Source organism: Triticum urartu, chromosome 4A, assembly GCF_056163025.1.
Source record: "Triticum urartu cultivar PI428250 chromosome 4A, HENAU_Tu73, whole genome shotgun sequence".
Classification (NCBI taxonomy): domain Eukaryota; kingdom Viridiplantae; phylum Streptophyta; class Magnoliopsida; order Poales; family Poaceae; genus Triticum; species Triticum urartu.
In genome coordinates, this window is record NC_141876.1 from 234,029,861 (window position 1) to 234,051,475 (window position 21,615).

Genomic DNA, 21,615 nt, shown 5'->3' on the forward strand with positions numbered 1-21,615 from the left:
TGGTTCTACCGACGTGCTTTGCACACAGGTGGCTGGCGGGTGTCTATTTCTCCAACTTTAGTTGAATCGAGTTTGACTACGCCCGATCCTTGTTGATGGTTAAAACAGCATGCTTGACGAAAAATCGTTGTGGTTTTGATGCGTAGGTAAGAACGGTTCTTGCTAGAAGCCCGTAGCAGCCACGTAAAACTTGCAACAACAAAGTAGAGGACGTCTAACTTGTTTTTGCAGGGCATGTTGTGATATGATATGGTCAGGACGTGATGAGACATAAATTGTTGTATGAGATGATCATGTTTCGTAAAAGTTATCGACAACTGGCAGGAGCCTTATGGTTGTCGCTTCATTGTATGAAATGCAATCGCATGTAATTGCTTTACTTTATCACTAAGCGGTAGCGATAGTCGTAGAAGCAATAGTTGGCGAGACGAAAATCATCCTACGATGGAGATCAAGGTGTCAAGCTGGTGACTATGGTGATCATGATGGTGCTTTGGAGATGGAGATCAAAGGCACAAGATGATGATGGCCATATCATATCACTTATACTGATTGCATGTGATGTTTATCCTTTATGCATCTTATTTTGCTTAGTACGGTGGTAGCATTATAAGATGATCCCTCACTAAATTTCAAGGTATAAGTGTTCTCCCTGAGTATGCACTGTTGCTATAGTTCATCGTGCCGAGACACCACGTGATCATCGGGTGTGATAAGCTCTATGTTCACATACAATGGGTGCAAGCCAGTTTTGCACGTGCAGAATACTCGGGTTAAACTTGACGAGCCTATCACATGCAGATATGGCCTCGGAACACTGAGACCGAAAGGTCAAACGTGAATCATATAGTAGATATGATCAACATAATGATGTTCACCATTGAAAACTACTCCATCTCATGTGATGATCGGACATGGTTTAGTTGATATGGACCAGTGATCATTTAGATGACTAGAGGGATGTCTATCTAAGTGGGATTTCTTAAGTAATATGATTAAACTAAACTTTAATTTATCATGAACTTAGTCCTGATAGTATTTTCATATCTATGTTGTAGATCAATAGCTTGCGATGTAGCTCTCCATTTATTTTTGATATGTTCTTAGAGAAAAATAAGTTGTAAGATGATAGTAGCAATGATGCAGGCTGGCTCTGTGTCTGAGGACTATCCTCATTGCTGCACAGAAGAATTATGTCCTTGATGCACCGCCAGGTGACGGATCTATTGCAGGAGCAGATGTAGATGTTATGAACATTTGGCAAGCTCGGTATGATGACTACTTTATAGTTTCGTGCACCATTCTTTACGGCTTAGAACAGGGACTTCAAAAACATTTTGAACGCCGCAAAGCATATAAGATGTTCCAAGAGCTGAAATTGATATTTCAGACTCATGCCCAAGTCGAGAAGTATGAGACCTCTGACAAGTATTTCGCCTACAAGATGGAGGAGAATAGCTCAACCAGTGAGCATGTGCTCAGAATGTCTGAGTACTACTATCGCTTGAATCAAGTGGGAGTTAATCTTCCAGATAAGATAGTGATTGACAAAGTTCTCTAGTCACTATCACGAAGTTACTGGAACTTCGTGATGAACTATAATATGCAAGGGATGACGAAAACGGTTCCCGAGCTCTTCGTGATGCTGAAATCAGTGAAGGTAGAAATCAAGAAAAGCATCAAGTGTTGATGGTTGACAAGACCACTAGTTTCAAGTAAAAGGGCAAGCGAAAGAAAGGGAACTTCAAGAAGAATGGCAAGCAAGTTGCCACTCCCATGAAGAAGCCCAAAGCTAGACCCAAGCCTGAAACTGAGTGCTTCTACTGCAAAGGAAATGGTCACTGGAAGCGGGACTGCGCCAAATACTTGGCGGATAAGAAAGATGGGGAAGTGAACAAAAGTATATATGATATACATGTTATTGATGTGTACTTTACTAGTGTTCATAGTAACCCCAGGGTATTTGATACCGGTTCAGTTGCTAAGAGTTGTAACTCAAAACAAGAGTTACAAAATGAACAGAGACTAGTTGAGGGCGAGGTGACGATGTGTGTCGGAAGTGATTCCAAGGTTGATAAGATCACCATCGCACACTCCCTTTACCTTTGGGATTAGTGTCGAACCTAAAATAAATGTTATTTGGTGTTTTGCGTTGAGCATAATATGATTGGATCATGATTATTGCAATACAGTTATTCATTTAAGTCAAAGAATAATTGTTATTATGTTTACATGAATAAAACCTTCTGTGGTCATACACCCAAGGTGAATGGTTTATTGAATCTCGATCGTAGTGATACACATATTCATAATATTGATGCCAAAAGATGCAAAGTTGATAATGATAGTGCAACATACTAGTGGCACTGCCGTTTAGGTCATATTGGTATAAAGCGCATGAAGAAACTCCATGCTGATGGGCTTTTAGAATCACTTGATGCTTGCGAACCATGCCTCATGGGCAAGATGACTAAAACTCCCTTCTCTGGAACAATGGAGCGAGCCACTAACTTATAGGAAATAATACATACTGATGTATGCGGTCCGATGAGTGTTGAGGCTCGCGACGGGTATCATTATTTTTTGACCTTCACAGATGATTTAAGCAGATATGGGTATATCTACTTAATAAAACACAAGTCTGGAACATTTGAAAAGTTCAAAGAAATTCAGAGTGAAGTTGAGAATCATCATAACAAGAAAATAAAGTTTCTACGATCTGATCGCAGAGGCAAATATTTGAGTTACGAGTTTGGCCTTCATTTAAAAACAATGTGGAATAGTTTCACAACTCATGCCACTTGGAACAACACAGAGTACTGGTGTGTCCGAACGTCGTAACCGTACTTTATTAGATATGGTGCGTGTACGTGCATCTAGTGCCCCGTAGTGATTTTTGGTGTATTGAAGACTTATAGGTTAAGGGACTAATGTGTTTATGAGTGTACATAGGTCTATAAGTCTATGAGGAGTTTGATATTTACAGAGAAAGTCGACCCCTAAAAATGAAGTTCTTCGACTGAAGACTTTGGATTTCTGAAGACTTTTTGAAGACTTTGAAAGTGAAGAAATTGGTGTGACCTTGAAGACTTGGTACTCATTCAAGGAACATGAAGCGTGAAGACTCTTGTTTTCGTAGTTCCATTTTCTCTTTCTTGAGTCATAGGAAACACCGTACTATTAAAAGGGGTCGAGGAAATACTAAGGAAAAATTTCCATGTGATGCTCAACTCAAAATCCTACACCTACCAATCCCTTCGAGTGAAGCCATTGGAAATCTCATACAGTTCAGTTATATTCTTCAGTGACAGAGACGAAGTTCTTCTGGTCTCTGAGGAATTTGTTCTGACTGAGGAGTTAGGAATTCGCCAGTGCGGATTGCCTACATAGTGAGGAACATGATAGCCCTGAGAAATTTGATACTCACATTTCCGATCATTGCTGTGCCTTGTGCCAGCTGTCCCAAAATATCTACCCACCTAATGGTCAGATCATTGAAGGGCATTTATGTCTTATCATGTCGGGCTGCTCCCTAGGCTATAAATAGCCGCCCCTACAACCACTAGCTGGTTGGCTGCTCCGAGAGAAACTGACACTTGTCATTTGAGAGCATCCCATCCTCCGAGGACTTTGAGTGAAAATCATCAAGTGAGGAAAACCCAAACCCAAACACCTACAAACCCAAAGTGGTTGAGCATCACTGAAGAGATTGATCCTGCGTGGATCCGACGCTTGTTACCTTTGAAGACTGTGCATCTTCCAGATGGTTAGGCGTCATGGTCTAGAGCATCCAAGAGGAAATTGTGGATTGCCGAGTGACCGAGTCTGTGAAGGTTTGGAAGTCACCTGAAGACTTACCACGAGTGATTGGGTGAGGTCTGTGTGATCTCAGCTCAAGGGGAATACAGTGAGGACTGAGTGTTCTGAACTGCGTGTTCAGAACTGGGTGTCCGGGACTATGTGTCCTCAGGTTTAAATACCTAGCCGCCCTAACCAGACGTACAACTGTCACAACAGTTGGAACTGGTCCACCAAATCATTGTCTTCACCAAACTACCTGGTTCCATTTCCTCAACCCTTCCATTTCCTCATTTCTGTGTTGTGTGCTTGTTCATATCTGTTGGAAGACTTTGACTGAAGACTTTCTTAATTTCCTCAGTTCAATTTCTTCAGTCTGTTTGTCTTCATCCCGTGTTATCCCGTGTTTACGCTTTCCGTACTCTGTGCTTGTCTTCATTTCATCATGATGACCATGCTTGCGTTATGTTATGTTTACTTCTGAGTACTTATTCCGCTGCAAGTAGATCTTAGCTAAGGAATTTCCTCGCCTTGAAATTCCTCTAGTCGATATAACGCACTCTCAGTGCGATCTATGATGTCTCTTACTGATGTACCACTATCGTTTTGGGGTTAAGCGTTAGAGACAGCTGCATTCATGTTAAATAGGGCACCATCTAAATCCGTTGAGACGACACCATATGAACTGTGGTTTGGCAAGAAACCCAAGTTGTCGTTTCTTAAAGTTTGGGGCTGCGATGCTTATGTGAAAAAGCTTCAACCTGATAAGCTCGAACCCAAATAGGAGAAATGTGTCTTCATAGGATACCCAAAGGAGACTGTTGGGTACACCTTCTATCACAGATCCGAAGGCAAGATATTCATTGCTAAGAATGGATCCTTTCTAGAAAAGGAGTTTCTCTCGAAAGAAGTGAGTGGGAGGAAAGTATAACTTGATGAGGTAATTGTACCTTCTTCTGGATTGGAAAGTAGTTCATCACAAAAATTAGTTCCAGTGATTCCTTCACCAATTACTGAGGAAGCTAATGATGATGATCATGAAACTTCTGATCAAGTTACTATCGAACCTCTTAGGTCAACCAGAGTAAGATCCGCACCAGAGTGTTACACTATTCTGGAGGTCATGTTACTTGACCATGATGAACCTACGAACTATGCGGAAGCGATGATGAGCCCAGATTCCGCGAAATGGCTTAAGGCCATGAAATCTGAGATGGGATCCATTTATGAGAACAAAGTGTAGACTTTGGTTGACTTGCCCGATGATCGGCAAGCCATAGAGAATAAATGGATCTTCAAGAAGAAGACTGACGCTGACGGTAATATTACTGTCTACAAAGCTCGACTTGTTACGAAAGGTTTTTGACAAGTTCAAGGAGTTGACTATGATGAGACCTTCTCACCCGTAGCGATGCTTAAGTCTGTCCGAATCATGTTAGCAATTGCCGCATTTCATGATTATGAAATTTGGCAAATGGATGTCAAAACTGCATTCCTTAATGGATATCTTAAATAAGAGTTGTATATGATGTAACCAGAAGGTTTTGTCGATCCTAAAGGTACTAACAAAGTGTGCAAGCTCCAGCGATCCATTTATGGACTAGTGCAAGCCTCTCAGAGTTGGAATATACGCTTTTATAGTGTGATCAAAGCATATAGTTTTATACAGACTTGTGGTGAAGCCTGTATTTACAAGAAAGTTAGTGGGAGCACTACAACCTTTCTTATAAGTGTATGTGAGTGACATATTGTTGATCGGAAATGATGTAGAATTTTTCTGGAAAGCATAAAGGAGTGTTTGAAAGGAGTTTTTCAAAGAAAGACCTCGGTGAACCTGCTTACACATTGACCATCAAGATCTATAGAGATGGATCAAGATGCTTGATAAGATTTTTCAATGAATACATGCCTTGACAAGATTTTGAAGTAGTCCAAAATGGAACAGTCAAAGAAGGAGTTCTTGCCTGTGTTGCAAGGTGTGAAGTTGAGTAAGACTGAAAACCCGACCACGACAGAAAATAGAAAGAGAATGAAAGCCATTCCCTATGCCACAGTCATAGGTTCTATAAAGTATGCTATGCCGTGTACCAGACCTATTGTGTACCTCACCATGAGTTTGGCAAGATGGTACAATAGTGATCCAGGAGTGGATCACTGGACAGTGGTTAAAATTATCCTTAGTGGAATAAGGATATGTTTCTTGATTATGGAGGTGACAAAGAGTTCATCGTACAGGGTTACGTCGATGCAAGCTTTGGCACTGATCCGGATGACTCTAAGTCTCAATCTGGATACATATTGAAAGTTGGAGCAATTAGCTAGAGTAGCTCCGTGCAGAGCTTTGTAGACATAAAAAATGTGCAAAATACATAAGGCTCTAAATATGGCAGACTCATTGACTAAGCTTCTCTCACAAGCAAAACATGATCACACCTTAGTACTCTTTGGATGTTAATCACATAGCGATGTGAACTAGATCATTGACTCTAGTAAACCCTTTGGGTATTAGTCACATGGAGATATGAACTAATCACATAAAGATGTGAACTATTGGTGTTAAATCACATGACGATCACACCTTAGTACTCTTGCAAGCAATGTGATTTGGCATAGATCGAGATTAGGATTTGTCACTCGGTGCATCGGAGAGGTATCTCTGGGCCCTCTCGGTAAGGCACATCACTATAAGCCTTGCAAGCAATGTGACTAATGAGTTAGTTATGGGATGATGCATTACAGAACGAGTAAAGAGACTTGCCGGTAACGAGATTGAACTAGGTATGTGGATACCGAAGATCGAATCTCGGGCAAGTAACATACCGATGGCAAAGGGAATAACATATGTTGTTATGCGGTTTGACCGATAAAGATCTTCGAAGAATATATAGGAACCTATATGAGCATCCAGGTTCCGCTATTGGTTATTGACCGGAGATGTGTCTCGATCATGTCTACATAGTTCTCGAACCCGTAGGGTCCGCACGCTTAACGTTCGATGATGATTTGTATTGTGAGTTATGTGATTTGATGACCGAAGTTTGTTCAGAGTCCCGGATGAGATCACGGACATGACGAGGAGTCTCGAAATGGTTGAGAGGTAAAGATTCATATATTGGAAGGCTATATTCGGACATCGGAAAGGTTCCGAGTGATTCGGGTATTTTTCGGAGTATCGGGGAGTTACGGGAATTCACAGGGAGAAGTAATGGGCCTTATTGGGCCATACGGGAAAAGAGGAGACAGGCCAAGGGGAGGTGGCGTGCGCCCCCCATGGGTCCGAATTGGACTAGGGGAAGGGGACGGCGCCCCCTTGCATTTTCCTACTCCCTCTCTCTTTCCCTCTTTCCTTCTCTCCTACTCCGAAAAGGAAAGGGATTCCTACTAGGACTTGGTAGTCCTAGTAGGACTCCATACTCTTGGCGCGCCCCTAGGGGGCCGGCCTCCCTCCCTCCCTCCTTTATATACGTGGGCAGGGGGCACCTCAAAGACACACCAAGTCTTCTCTTAGCCGTGTGCGGTGCCCCCCTCCACAGTTACACACCTCGGTCATATCGTCGTAGTGCTTAGGCGAAGCCCTGCGCTGGTAACTTCATCATCACCATCCCCACGCCGTCCTGCTGACGGAACTCTCCCTCGTCCTCAAGTGGATCAAGAGATCGAGGGATTTCATCGAGCTAAACGTGTGCTGAACATGGAGGTGCCGTACATTCGGTGCTTGGATCGGTTGGATCGCGAAGACGTTCGACTACATCAACCGCGTTACTAAACGCTTCCGCTTTCGGTCTATGAGGGTACGTGGACACACTCTTCCCGCTTGCTATGCTTCTCCTAGATAGATCTTGCGTGATCGTAGGATTTTGTTTTGAAATACTGCGTTCCCCAACAAAGCGGCGGTCGGAGGCGGGCGCGGCGGTGACGACAGCAGGGGAGCAGCAGCAGCACGCATCATAGCGAGCAGCGCAACAGCAAAACGAGCAGTAGGTAGAGAGCAGCGCAGCCGCGAGAGTAGCAGGCAACAGCACACAGGGGGAGGCAACAGGCGACGTGGGCGTGCGGTGTATTGGGCGATGGATACGGCGTTGGGAAGAAGGGGAAACGTAGGGGGAATGGGAGAGGGGGCTCACAGCGAGGGGCGATGGCGAGCTTGGGAGGGGTTGGGGACAACCGGAGCTGCAGATCCGTGGCGGGGGCCTCCCGTGGTTGTGGCTACACTGAGGGCATGGCGTCGGAGGCGCCCCTGTGTAAATGGGATCGAGGAGGGGAGAGCGTAAGATATTTGGGACGACTAGGGCGTCGACGTTGGCGCCCTTATCCTCCCCACTGCGACTGTAGCGGTGCGGTGGCTGGCAGGGTGCGGCTGGGACAGCGCCCTGTCTCGGTCATGGAGGTGGGAGGTAGGGGCCGACCTGGGAGCGAGCTGGGACATGCACTGTGGCCATTAGCGGCAGTGGCACAGTGCCCCTTTTTTCTATTTTACTTTTGTTTTCTTTTTATTTAGCTCATATTTTCTTTTATTTTCAAAAGCTAAATAGTTTTATAAAATATAAAACTTGCACCTTAATTAGTATTATAATTTTAGGCCACTCCAAAAAAAGTTTGACATTTTAAATAAAATAGAGTAGAATTTTTATAAGTTAAAAAGCAATTAAAATATTCTTTTGGCCCCTCTTTTAACTGTTTTAGGGCATATAAATATTTTATTAAATGTTGGATCCACCATGACAATTATCCAGGGATTATTTGCAACACTATGAATTTTTGTCTTACCATTTGAAGAAATAATCTATTTGGGTTTTTTTAAAAATTTGAAATTGGCTTTGATTTTTGTCAAGTGGCAACTTGGCTCAGTCAAACTTGATGACATGGCACCATTAGTGTGAGGTCACTGTAGCATGACACTGGGGTGTTACAAATCTTCTCCACTACAAGAAATATCGTCTTCAGATTTATGAGGTGGAGTAAGGGGGAAAGTTTTGGTTACAAATTTCTAACGGATCTTCTCATCCTTGGTTTATCTTCTCGAAGGATTTGATCCCTCTTGTTGATGTCTTCATTTATCTACTTCATGTCATCATGATGTAGTCGCCATCCTTTCTTCGGGAACTCCAACGTACTTACGAAAAGGATAAGGGGTAACTTCGGAAGAACAGACCTCTACAAGGTTGCTTATCTGGTAGATAACATCAGGGAAAGTGGCGGAAAAGTAACCCTCGAATTGAAACTTAAGAAAATATCAAGAGCAAAGTAAGAAGGTACTATGAGAAGTTTCGAGCATGCAAGCAATCGTTCAATGCCTAATCAGAAGGTGAAAGGGGTTCAGAGCAATGAAAATAAATATTGCATTTGGTACTAGAGTAGATCATCTCTAGGAAGGTGGCTCGTGATCTACATACGAAGGCAAGCGTGAGGACTAACTTTGGAAACAGGGATGTACAGGAGAGTCAGGTTTCGATCCTGTGGAACTGTGGGTTACGGGCCCACCATGTGGGTTAAAAATAGGAAGGGCATTGACATATTGCATGGCCACGATAGCCAGACATGTTAGAGGATAGTTTGTCAGCTATGTTGGCAACAACGTCGGTACCAAGGGCCGGGGACGAAGAGAACCATTTTCCTGCTTGTTAAGATGATGCGGACCAATTGGTAAAGTTCTCGTCCACTGAGGTTACCGGAATGTCGTCAACAATAGTAACAGGGCTGTACACCGAGGTGTTTACATAAGCGGGGAAATATTATTGCTTATTCTTATAGATCACAATGAAGGTTAAACAAAACAACGGAAAGGAAAATGTGGTTATTAGATTAACCGTACCAATGTAAAGGAAAAGGTGTTTATATAAAAGTATTGGAGTATATGCTTCCGAAGAACAAACAGAGCATGATATACATGACAGTTCATCAAGTACTTATCCATTTAGTTAATGGGGCAAGGAGAATCATGATGTTTACCCATACTGCGGTGTTTGGATAATTGATGAGGAAACATTTAGCCTTGTGCTTCCAATGTTCTCCTTTGATGATAGGAATACCACAGTCATGCTTCGAGGTAGCACCGACATGGTCATCAGATAATGGTCGGACTTTGGATACACAAAGGATCCATCAAGAACAACTTATAAAAACAAGTCATACAATTTCATCATGGAAAAGATGAGAATGTGGCCGATGGGCTTGACAACAATTCATCGAGATTTCCACAAAGATGGATTCCCAAAATTATATGAACAAGGAGATAGCATTTGTCAGATCAAATGATATATTGAGGTATGCTCGAGAAAACATCCACAATTAAACATTGATCGAAAGGTGCACCCGGAAATCTGTGCTAGGTAGCATGATCAATGCTAGAATGTTGATTCAATAGCCAACACACAAAGCATGAAATTATCGTTGATGACCCACAAGTGTAGGGGATCTATCGTAGTCCTTCCGATAAGTAGGAGTGTCGAACCCAATGAGGAGCAGAAGGAAATGATAAGCAGTTTTCAGTAAGGTATTCTCTGCAAGCACTGAAATTATCGGTAGTAGATAGTTTTGTGATAAGGTAATTTGTTACGGGTAGCAAGTAATAAAAGTAAATAAGGTGCATCAAGATGGCCCAATCCTTTTTGTAGCAAAGGACTAGCCTGGACAAACTCTTATATAAAGGAAAGCGCCCCCGAGGACACATGGGAATTATTGTAAAGCTAGTTTTCATCACGCTCATATGATACGCATTCGGTACTTTGATAATTTGATATGTGGGTGGACCGGTGCTTGGGTACTGTCCTTGGACAAGCATCCCACTTATGATTAACCCCTATGGCAAGCATCCGCAACTACAACAGAAGTATTAAGGTAAACCTAACCATAGCATGAAACATATGGATCCAAATCAGCCCCTTACGAAGCAACGCATAAACTAGGGTTTAAGCTTCTGTCACTCTAGCAACCCATCATCTACTTATTACTTCCCAATGCCTTCCCCTAGGCCCAAATAATGGTGAAGTGTCATGTAGTCGATGTTCACATGACACCACTAGAGGAGAGACAACATACATCTCATCAAAATATCGAACGAATACCAAATTCACATGACTACTGATAGCAAGACTTCTCCCATGTCCTCAGGAACAAACGTAACTACTCAAAAATCATATTCATGTTCATAATCAGAGGGGTATTAATATGCATAAAGGATATGAACATATGTTCTTCCACCGGATAAACCAACTAGCATCAACTACAAGGAGTAATCAACACTACTAGCAACCCACATGTACCAATATGAGGCTTTGGGACAAATATTGGATACAAGAGATGAACTAGGGTTTGAGATGAGATGGTGCTGGTGAAGATGTTGATGGAGATTGACCCCCTCCCGATGAGAGGATCGATGGTGATGATTTCCCCCTCCCGGAGGGAAGTTTCCCCGGCAGAACAGCTCCGCCGGAGCCCTAGATTGGTTCTGCCAAGGTTCCGCCTCGTGGCGGCGGAGTTTATCCCGTGAGCTAGCTTATGATTTTTTCCTCGACGAAAGACCTTAGAAGATGGGCATCAGAGGGCTACCAGGGGGCCCACGAGGCAGGGGCGCGCCCAGGGGGGTAGGGCGCGCCCCCACCCTCGTGGATGGTGGGTGGCCCCCCTCTGGTATTTCTTTCGCCCAATATTTTTTATATATTCTGAAACTTGCTCCCGTGAAGTTTCAGGACTTTTGGAGTTGTGCAGAATAGGTCTCTAATATTTGCTCCTTTTCTAGCCCAGAATTCCAGCTGCCGGCATTCTCCCTCTTCATGTAAACCTTGTAAAATAAGAGAGAATAGGCATAAGTATTGTGACATTATGTGTAATAACAACCCATAATGCAATAAATATCGATATAAAAGCATGATGCAAAATGGACGTATCAACTCCCCCAAGCTTAGACCTCGCTTGTCCTCAAGCGAAAGCCGAAATCGAAAAACATGTCCACATGTTTAGAGATAGAGGTGTCGATAAAAATAAAATTCGAACATGAGAGCATCTGATCATTCTTAGAACAACAACATATATATTTCATTCACAGTTTGGCTAGCATGAGAGGGAAAGGCAATCTCAACATGTTGAATGATCCATGACAATATAATTTATTTCAGATGTAAGAAAACATAACCCATTATGTTGTCTTCCTTGTCCAACCTCAACCTTTTAGCATGTCATATTTTAGTGAGTCCTCACAATCATAAAAGATGCCCAAGATAGTATATTTATATGTGAAAACCTCTCTTTCTTTATTACTTCCTATTAATTGCAATGATGACCGAAACTATGCTTGTCAACTCTAAATTTTTTTGATTCATCATACTCTTTATATGTGAAGTCATTACTCTCCATAAGATCCATATGATCTCTTTATTTCTTTTTATTCTTTCTCTTTTATTTTATTCCCTCAAGATCATAGCAAGGTAATCAAGCCCTCGACTCAACACTAATCTTTATTATATATAGCTCACGGACTCGATTACATAGGAGGATCATAAAGCAAAACTCAAAGCTAGATCATACTAAAATTTTATTCTACTAGATCAAGATATTATCAAAAGGATCGAACTAAGAAAAATGGTAAAGATAAAAGTGTGATGGTGATACGATACCGGGGCACTCCCCCAAGCTTGGCAGTTGCCAAGGGGAGTGCCCATACCCATGTGTTTTTGTCTCTTTCTTTGGGGGTGGTGATGTGATATTCTTGGCGATGATGCCCCTCAGGATGCGATTCTCTTCCTCGAGCTTATTGACTTGCTGCTTGAGGTCCATTATTTCCTTACGGAGCTTGCATGTGACAGCTAAAGCTCCTTTCACCCAAGGGTGTTGCATAGCCGCGGGAGAACAAGTAACACTCTTTCATATTTTCATAAGAAAGAAACCTAACATTGGAAGGGATGACCGAGTTTGGAATAGTTGAGTTCTGTAGTTCTCCCATCGTGAATCCAGCTCGGGAACAAGAAGTAACTTCTTCATCCTCCTCCATGGCATCTATCCTTTTCATGTCGGCCTCCATCTCTTCCTCAGTTGATGGCCCAAAGTGGTCAGCATAGCTATTTGCTCTTGGCCCCGGTGTCGGATGAGACACCCGACTCTCCCCGACCGACTCTTGAGAAGACATCTTACTCTAAATCTGCAGCAGAAATAGCTCAAAACAAAAACAGAGGATGTTTGCGTGGTATGGTGGTCAAAACTTTCGGGAGATTATATAATGAATTTTTACAGACCGAAAGAAGTATCGTGCAAGAAAACGGAGTCCGGAGAGCACACGAGGTGCCCACGAGGCAGGGGGGCGCGCCCTCCACCCTCGTGGACGCCTCGTTTCCTTCCTGGACTTCTTCTTATTTTCCTATTTTCTTAAATATTCCAAAACAGAGAAAAAATGCTATTAGAACTGTTTTGGAGTCGGTTTACTTACCGTACCTCATACCTCTTCCTTTTTGGAGTCCAAATCGTCCTGGGAAGTGTCCCTTATGTATTCCTTCGGGGTTACGGTTTCAACAACATTAGTTTCAACATTTATAGGATTACGTGAGATATAATGTTTGATTCTTTGACCATTCACCACCCTCGGATTTGTGCCTTAGAAGTTGTTGATTTTTATGGCACCGAAACGATAGAACTCCTCGACGACGTAAGGCCCTTCCCATTTAGAGTGGAGTTTTCCTGCAAAGAATCTTAAAAGAGAGTTGTATAATAATACATAATCACCTATATTAAACTCACGTTTTTGTATCCTTTTATCATGCCATCTTTTAACCTTTTCTTTAAACAGTTTGGCATTCTTGTAAGCCTGGGTTCTCCATTCATCGAGTGAGCTAATATCAAAAAGCCTCTTCTCACCGGCAAGTTTGAAATCATAATTGATCTCTTTAATGGCCCAATATGCCTTATGTTCTAGTTCGAGAGGTAAATGACATGCTTTTCCATAAACCATCTTATATGGAGACATACCCATAGGATTTCTGTATGTAGTTCTATAAGCCCATAATGCATCATCAAGTTTCTTGGACCAATTCTTTCTAGATCTATTAACAGTCTTTTGCAAAATTAATTTAAGCTCTCTATTACTTAATTCTACTTGACCACTAGACTGTGGATGATATGGAGATGCAATTCTATGATTAACATCATACTTAGCAAGCATTTTACGAAAGGCACCATGAATAAAATGTGAACCACCATCAGTCATTAAATATCTAGGGACTCCAAACCTCGGAAAAATAACTTCTTTAATCATCTTAATAGAGGTGTTATGATCAGCACTACTAGTTGGAATAGCTTCTACCCACTTAGTAACGTAATCAACAACAACTAAAATATGTGTATACCCATTAGAGGAAGGAAATAGTCCCATATAATCAAAGACCCAAACATCAAATGGTTCAATAACATGTGAATAATTCATAGGCATTTCTTGACGTCTACTGATATTACCAATTCTTTGACATTCATCACAAGACAAGACAAACTTACGGGCATCCTTGAAGAGAGTAGGCCAATAAAAACAGGATTACAATACCTTATGTGCAGTTCTATCTCCAGCATCGTGTCCTCCATAAGCCTCAGAGTGACACTTGCATATGATCTGTTCTTGTTCATGCTCAGGAACACAACGTCTAATGACACCATCTGCTCCTTCTTTATAAAGGTGTGGGTCATCCCAAAAGTAATGTCTTAAATCATATAAAAAACTTTTTCTTTTGTTGGTATGTGAAACTAGGTGGTATAAATTTAGCAACAATGTAATTAGCATAATTAGCATACCATGGAGCTGTACGAGAAGCATTTATGACAGCTAATTGTTCATCAGGAAAGCTATCATCAATAGGTAGTGGGTCATCAAGAACATTCTCTAACATAGACAAATTGTCTGCAACGGGGTTCTCAGCTCCCTTTCTATCAATAATATGCAAATCAAATTCTTGTAGCAAGAGAACCCATCTAATAAGTCTAGGTTTAGCATCTTTCTTTTCCATAAGATATTTAATAGCAGCATGATCAGTGTGAACAGTTACCTTAGAATCAACAATATAAGGTCTGAACTTATCACAAGCAAATACAACTGCTAAAAATTATTTTTCAGTAGTAGCATAATTTCTTTGAGCACTGTCTAGAGTTTTACTAGCATATTGGATAACATTTAATTTCTTATCAACTCTTTGTCCTAGAACATCCCCTACAGCATAATCACTAGCATCACACATGATTTCAAATGGTAAATTCCAATCAGGAGGCTGAACAATAGGTGCAGAAATGAAAGCTTTCTTAAGTATTTCAAATGCTTCTACACAATCATCATAAAAAACAAAAGGAACATCTTTTTGTAAGAGATTAGTTAGAGGCCGGGAAATTTTAGAGAAGTCCTTAATGAACCTCCTATAAAAACTGGCATGACCAAGGAAGCTTCTTATACCTTTAATGTCCTTAGGACACGGCATCTTTTCAATAGCATAAACTTTAGCTTTATCAACTTCAATACCTCTTTCAGAAATTTTATGCCCCAAGACAATACCTTCATTAACCATAAAGTGGCACTTCTCCCAATTCAAGACAAGATTAGTTTCTTCACATCTCTACAAAACTCTATCAAGGTTGCTTAAGCAATCATCAAAAGAATTTCCATATACGAAGAAATCATCCATGAAAACCTCAACAATCTTTTCACAAAAGTCAGAGAATATAGCAGTCATACATCTTTGGAAAGTAGCAGGTGCATTGCATAAACCAAAAGGCATACGTCTATAAGCAAATGTACCGAAAGGGTAAGTAAAAGTTGTCTTTTCTTGATCCTCTTTTGACACAGGTATTTGAGAGAAACCAGAATAACCATCTAGAAAGCAAAAATGTGTATGTTTGGATAATCTTTCTAGCATTTGATCAATAAAAGGTAAATGGTAATGATCCTTTTTAGTACCTTTATTTATTTTGCGGAAATCAATTACCATTCTATAACCTGTAACAACTCTTTGTGGGATCAATTCATCTTTATCATTAGGAACTACAGTAATACCTCCCTTCTTAGGGACACACTGGACATGACTTACCCACTGACTATCAGCAACGGGATAAATTATACCTGCCTCCAGAAGCTTTAGCATTCCTTTTCTGACCACTTTTTTCATCTTAGGATTTAACCATCGTTGGTGATCAACAACTAGTTTCACGTATTTCTCCATTTTTATTTTGTGCTGACATAGAGTGGGATTAATGCCCTTAAGATCATCAAGAGTATATCCAATAGAAGCACGGTGCTTCTTCAGAGTTTTCAATAGTTTCTTTTCTTCATGCTCTGAAAGATTAGCGCTAATAATAACAGGATATAGCTCTTTCTCATCAAGATAAGCATATTTAAGAGTATCAGGCAATGGTTTAAGCTCAAACACGGGATCACCCTTGGGTGGAGGAGGATCCCCAAGGATTTCAACAAGCAAGTTGTGTTTCAAAATAGGTCCCGGTTTAAAGAATACTTCATCTATTTCCCTTCTTTCATTCATAAACATATCATTTTCATGGTCTAGCAAATATTGTTTTAAAGGATCATTAGGAGGCACGACAATAGAATCAAGACCAATAATTTCATCTTTACTAGGCAATTCTTTATCATGGGGTTGTCTACGAAATTTAGCAAAATTAAACTCATGAGACATATCCCCCAAACCAATAGAAACAAAATCTTTATTGCAATCGATCCTAGCATTAACAGTATTCAAGAAGGGTCTACCAAATATAATGGGACAAAAGTTATCTTGTGGGGAACCAAGAACAAGAAAATCAGCAGGATATTTAACTTTCCCACACAAGACTTCAACATCTCTAACAATCCCAACTGGTGAAATAGTGTCTCTATTGGCAAGCTTAATCACAACATCAATTTCCTCTATCTCAGCAGGTGCAATATCATGCATAATTTCTTTATATAAGGAATGAGGTATTGCACTTGCACTAGCACCCATATCACATAAGCCATGATAGCAATGATCTCCTATTTTAACAGAAATAACAGGCATGCCTACAATAGGTCTATGTTTATTTTTAGTATCGGGTCTAGCAATTCTAGCAGATACATCACAGAAGTAAATAACATGCCCATCAATATTATCGGCCAAGATATCTTTAACCATAGCAACACTAGGTTCAACTTTAATTTTCTCAGAGGGTGTAGGTGTTCTAGTATTACTCTTACGAACAAAAGTTGAAGCTATAGCATGATCCTTTATTCTAACAGGGAAAGGTGGTTTCTCAATATAAGCAGTAGGAACAACATGATCATTATAAGTGATAGTCTTTTCTTCAACTTTAATAGGTGCAACTAATTTTACTTCAATGGTAGGATCATATTTAAACCACTTCTCCTTAGGGAGATCAACATGAGTATCAAAGGATTCACAGAAAGAAGCTACTATCTCAGAGTCAAGTCCATATTTAGTGCTAAATTCACGGAAAGCATCGGTATCCATAAAAGATTTAACACAATCAAACTTAGGTGTTATACCTGACTCCTTACCTTTGTCGATATCCCAATCTTCAGAGTTGCGTTTAATTCTTTCCAATAAATCCCATTTGAATTCAATAGTCTTCATCATAAAGGAGCCAGTACAAGAAGTATCGAGCATGGAGCGATTATCGAGAGAAAGCCAAGCATAAAATTTTGAATAATAATTTCTCTTGAGAGCTCATGATTGAGGCATGAATATAACATTGAATTAAGCCTCCCCCAAGCTTGAGCGATGCTTTCTCCTTTGCAAGGCCAAAAATTATATATATAATTACGATCACGATGAACAAGATGCATAGGATAAAACTTTTGATGAAATTCCAATTTCAATCGGTTGTAGTTCCATGATCCCATATCATCACATAGCCTAAACCATGTCAGTGCCTTTCCCTTCAAAGATAAAGGGAAGACCTTCTTCTTGATAACATCCTTGGGCATACCTGCAAGCTTAAATAATACACAAACTTCATCCACATATATTAGGTGCAAATCGGGATGTAATGTTCCATCACATGTGAAAGAATTACCTAGCAGTTTCTCTATCATACCCGAAGAAATCTCCAAGTAAACATTTTCAGTAGGTTCAGTAGGTTGAGGAGCAACTCTTTGCTCTAATGGTCGGGGTGAAGATACCCTGAACAAGCCCCTTAAAGGATTATGTTCCATAGTAACAAGTGACAGTAAATTTCAGCACACTATATAAATTTTTTCCTTACCAAATTCCACCTACCAAAGACGCTTCACTCCCCGGCAACGGCGCCAGAAAAGAGTCTTGATGACCCTCAAGTGTAGGGGATCTATCGTAGTCCTTTCGATAAGTAAGAGTGTCGAACCCAATGATGTGATACCCCGGATGCAACTTGCCATATTTGTAACTCTGACTCTTGCCATTTTCGGCTTTAAGTTATGAGATTCCCTTCGTGGTTGGGTTTCAGTCTTCGTTTTGCATTTTGTTCATGTCATGCATTCCATATCATGCCATCATGTGCATCTCATTTGCATATGTGTTCGTCTCATGCATCCGAGCATTTTCCCCGTTGTCCGTTTTGCATTACGACACTCCCACGTGCACCGGCGCACCCCTCTTGTCTCTTTTCGTGAGCAGGTGTTAAACGGCCTCGGAATGGACCGAGATTTGCCAAGTGGCCTTGGTACACCACCGGTAGACCGCCTGTCAAATTTCGTTCCATTTGGAATCCGTTTGATGCTCCAACGGTTAACACTACAAAAAAAAGACACATCCGTGACATTTTGGGCCGAACGAATTTTTTTCTGTCATACATATGACACTTCTATGACGAAAATTATGACAAAACCCGGTATCATCATAGATGTGGTGGGCTCCTACTTCTATGACAAAAAATCATGACAGAAAATGGGCTTTTCGTCCTGGGCGGGCCGAAGACGCAGTTGCATGACATTCTTTGGGCCATCCATGACGGAAAAAACCGTGGTAGAAGCGAGGGGGAGGAAAATTTCAGGAAGTTCCCGGTTACGGCGGGAGGTCGGGGGCCGAGCGATGCCCGTTTCTCTCGTACACGTATGCGCGTGTGTGCGAGGTGTTGGCTCTAACTGAACCCGAGCGATTGCACTGCAGGCTACACGTTACTGAACCCGAGCGATCGATCGATGGCTGTTAACTGAACCCGATCGAGCGATTCCTTCGCTACTGCTGCTAACTGAAGCCGAACGATGGGATGAACAATGAGCGTTGCGGGGGGGGGGGGGTTGGATGAACAGTGAGCGGTGGAGTTGCCTCTGGATGAACAGGACCCTGTGGTGTGGTGGAGGGTTGGATATACAGTAGACGGTGGAGGGGTGCCCATGGAGGGGTGGATGAATAGGACCCCGTGGTGTGGAGGGCTAGATGAACAGTAGACGGTGGAGGGGTGGTTGAACAGGACCCCGTGGTGTGGAGGGCTGGATGAACAGTAGACAGTGGAGGGGTGCCCGTGGAGGGGTGGTTGAACAGGACCCCGTGGTGTGGAGGGCTGGATGAACAGTAGACAGTGGAGGGGTGGTTGAACAGTAGCCGGTGGAGTAGCGCTGTGGACGCTGGATGAACAGGAGCCCGTGGAGGCTGGATGAACAGGAGCCCGTGGAGGCTGGATGAACAGGAGCCCGTGGAGGCTGGAGGAGGTCGACGGTGGAGATGAACAGTATCCCGTGGAGTCCCGTTTTGCGGTACGCCACACCCCTCCCGATGAACAGGACCCTCGTTTCGACTGTAGCGCTCCAACACAAGTCCGTTTCGTCCATTTTGCGGTACGCCACACCCCTCCCGATCAACAAGACCCGCGTTTCGACCGTAGGAGGTCCGTTTCCTCCATTTTGCGATACGCCAGACCCCTCCCGATGAACAGGATCCCGTTTCGAACGTGGCCGGTCGAACACAAGGCCGTTTCCTCTGTTCTGCGGTACGCCATGCCTCGTTTCCATCGCCTGTTCCGTCCAAGCCCTCCCGATGAACACGACGCATTCTGTTGCCTCCCCATGAACACGACGCATTCCGTTGCCTCCCCATGAACACGACGACGACGCTGATTCTTCGTTCCGACCCAGCCATGTACACGAGCCCTGGCCGTACGTATGCACGGGTAGGCGTTCGAGACCCCGCCCGTATGTACACATACGTGGCCGTATTTTCTTTCTTGCACCCTGGCCGCTGTACGTACGTGTAACGACTAGAATGACAACGCTACATACGCTTCGACCAGGTGGGTCCCGACTGTCAGGCACTTCCTTGCCTGCGAAGATGTAGCTGGTCGGTCCCAGCAGTCAGGGGGCGAATCGTTTTTTGCCCGGACACACTTCCTTGCGTGCGAAGATGTAGCTGGTGGGTTCCAGCAGTCAGGGGAAACGTTTTTTTCGCGAAATACAGTGGCCCGTCCGGTGGGTCCCAGCTGTTAGGTGGAGGAATCATTATTTTCCGCATAATAAGGAGGCACTTCCTTGCCGCGCCCGTGGACCCAGCTGTCAGCCTCTCCACGTACAATCCACGTCCGATGGAGTCGTTCCTTGACCACGTTGACCACGCCACGCCGAGAGCACCAGGGCGGTGGACGACGGCGAGGCCTAGGAAGGGGACGACAGGCAGGGAAGACTCGGCAGTTGTTTCCCACGCAGAGGGGAGTATGACTGTACGAGGGTTTACTGGTTCGTCTGCCGTCGCTGGAGAATAACAACAAGTGTGGGTGAGTAGAGGGATGGCTAGGCCAGTGATGGGAGTATGGTCGGGCGGTGAGGCCTGCGCGGCAGCACAGCCGACCGCGAGGAGTAGGGAGCAGGCAGTCCCGCCGGTGCTTGTTTGAGCGGCTGGAGCAGGAAGAGCAGAGACTGAAGAAGCACGACGGCTGTTGGATGGACATCCAACAGTCAGTGCTTGTGCGCCAACCTTTTTTTAGGAAAGCCTCAAATCTGTGGAAAACAGCATACAACCCATCTGCCATTATTTCTAATAATTTACAGCCCATTTGCTAATTCTTAAGGTTTTTTTGGAGCCCATATTCTTTTTGTTAGCATTACAGCCCATATTGTGGCAACGGTTAAAAACTTATACGAAATTTTGCATATTTCGGTGCGGTCCGAACTGTTTTTAATCCCGAAATTTTGACTCACATTCAAACTGATTTTCAAAATAAATGTATATCAATATAAAATCCAACAAATTTTCCATGCATAAAAATTAATGTAATTTAAAATCTTGAAATGAAAAAAAGATATTTGAAACTAATTGCCGGTTTGATGTGTTTTAAAAATGTACAACCCATTTCTCATTACTGATGGGCCATTTTCTTGGCCAGCCGAATGAAAGCTCTCCTCGTCTTGAAATATTTGCAGCCCAACAGACCTGACAAAGCGACATACTTGGCAAATCATAAAAAAACTGGGCTGTGGCCATGGACCCAGCTGTCAGCCTCTCCACGTACAGTACTCTTCCGATGGAAGTCGTTCCTTGACCATGTTGACCACGCCGCGCGGAGAGCACCATGGCGGTGAACGACGGCGAGGCCTAGGAAGGGGACGACGCGGCAGTGGACTACAAGGGTTCACTGGTTCGGCTGCGGTGTGAGGCCGCCGTCGCCGCAGGGCTTGGCCAGCGGTGGGAATAGTAGGGGGCGGTGAGGCCTCTGCGGCAGCACAGCCGGCCACGGGAGGCAGGAGCATGCGGCACGACCGGCGCTGCTTTGGGCGGCTGGAGCAAGAAGACCAGAGGTTGAAGAAGCACTACGGCCGTTGGATGGACATCGTACGGTCACTGGAGCTAGAATCATTCATATTGACTAAGTTGACAAAGCCCTTCGTCCCCGTCAACTTAG